We start from the raw sequence: 2,235 nt of genomic DNA, 5'->3' as shown, positions 1-2,235 counted from the left end.
TTTTATGCTTTAATTTGATAATCAGAAAAAATTGTATAATTTATTTAGACTATTGTAAGAATAAAATAAAAAAAATGTATGCATTCAAATAATAATAGACGTGCTAAAACATAATTTGGTACAACCAAAAGTATTAATTAAAATCATGAAATATATTTGCATAAGAATTGTTTCTGGATTAATAAAATAAAATTTAATCATTAAAAGGAATCCAGACAAATGAAAAGGAAAAACTGAATTAGGACTAAATTGAAGGCGTCTGAATGCTGCAGGGAGCAGGTGGAAGTCATTAGAGCTGTCATAACGTTTGAGTAATGCACGGCCGAGCGCGGCTGGAGTGATTGGGAGTGACAGTGTTGTCATTAGCTCTGGAAGGTAACGAGGAAGAAAACATCTACAGTTTGATTTCCCCTGGCCTGATTATCAGAGTAATTTCCAGATGTGCTGTTGCTCTCCGATGAAGTGCTATTGTTCTAGTTTGAGTGCAGTGTGTTCGAGAGCTGAGCGTGTGCCAGACCTCTGTGTGTGTCTCCGTATTCACTGACACACCTGTGTGTGTGAGGTGTGTGAGTGTGAGTGTGTGTGTGTGTGAGTGTGTGTGTGTGTGTGTGTGAGAGTGAGTGTGAGTGAGTGGGTCGTGTGTGTGTGTGTGTGTGAGAGTGAGTGTGTGTGTGTGTGTGAGAGAGTGAGTGTGTGTGTGTGTGTGTGTGTGATGAGAGTATTAGCGCTCTGTTTGAGCAGCACACAGTAATAATGGGCAGCTGGAGACTCTCGCTGTTTTTCACAAGGTCAGAAACAGAGCATGATCTCCGTGACCCCGTGACCCCGTCACGTCTCTATTACACCGGCGCTCTCTCGTCTCTCTCTGAAGCTTCAAGATCTACCAGACCTGGTTAGCCAGGGAACAATTCCTTAATGTTTTAAATATATTATTAATTGACTATACAGTGTTTTTTCTTATTTCTTTCTCGAAAGCCAATCTGACATTTTACCCTGTATAATGAAACTTTAGACTACACTCATACATAAATATGAGTTTGCCTGCAGATGCTGATATTTCTATGATGATATTCTGCTGCTTGTGCTGTAAATCAGTGAGATGTTTCTAACAGTAGAGCAGATACTGATATAAACTGATCTGAATATCACTCTATATCTCCACTAATGAGATGAGATGTAAATGATCCGCACATATAACACAGTGATGGAGAGCTGAAGAAATCAAGGCTCCTCAGAAGATGTGAGATGTTCTGGAGCTTGTGAAGATCATTCCTCCGCTGAGGAACAGTGAAAGTAAAGCTTCTGGAAACAAACGCTCCTCAAAAGATCCTGAGGATCAGATTTGAGACTCTAAAACATGATTGATGGAGAATCAAGTAAAGCTGAGCTGCTTCAGTCCAGAAGAGTTCATCTGGAGATATTACTGACCTTATTCTGACCTTTACTTGATCACAATCAGGAGAGATCTGAGTCGAGCTGAAGCTGGACGCTTCTACAGTTACACTAGAAGAGAATTTACTGGATAAAACACTCTGAACTATCCATCAGAGACAGAAGACATGAGGAGATTGATCGTGTTAATCATTTAGAGACTTAGACATTAACATATCAAATATGATAATAACTGTAGATGGTTCCAGTGAGTTTCCTGATAAAGTGATGTTCTTCACTGCTGGAGGTTGAGGTCTCCATGTGAGACTGGTCTTTCAGCTCAAGCAGCGGATGTCCATTTGGCTTCTTTATTTTAAGATGTTTATCGTTAGTCACAATCTTTATTTCCAAGCCGTTCATCATTTGAAGATTGATGATCAAAAAGCATCACTTTTTTTGTAATTTGTGGAGGAATCAAACATGGACTGCTGGAGTGTTCTAGAGGAACGCGAGACCTTCAGAGCGGGTCGGATCTCTTTCTCTTCTCTGCGTGTAATTAACACACACACACACACACACACACACACACACACACACTGAGGTCGTCCTGTCGTGTAGCAATCAGTGTTTGTTTAACAGTGAATCCGAAACCCAAACTGAACACCGCGTGGAATTAAACGGCACTTCCTGTGAAAACACGGCTCTGTGTCACGAGGGTCCGGAGGAACGCTGCCCAGCAGCTCAGCATCAGCTCACAACATGAACTCTAATTAGTCACATTGACCTGCGTGCTCCAGCAGCAATTACCTCCAATCACAAGCAGATGCTCGTCACTCTCGTTTCACTTTCTCATACATCTGGAGC

This window comes from Carassius auratus, chromosome 10 (assembly GCF_003368295.1).
Source record: "Carassius auratus strain Wakin chromosome 10, ASM336829v1, whole genome shotgun sequence".
In the NCBI taxonomy this organism is placed as follows: Eukaryota; Metazoa; Chordata; class Actinopteri; order Cypriniformes; family Cyprinidae; genus Carassius; species Carassius auratus.
This window is presented reverse-complemented; position numbering follows the sequence as displayed.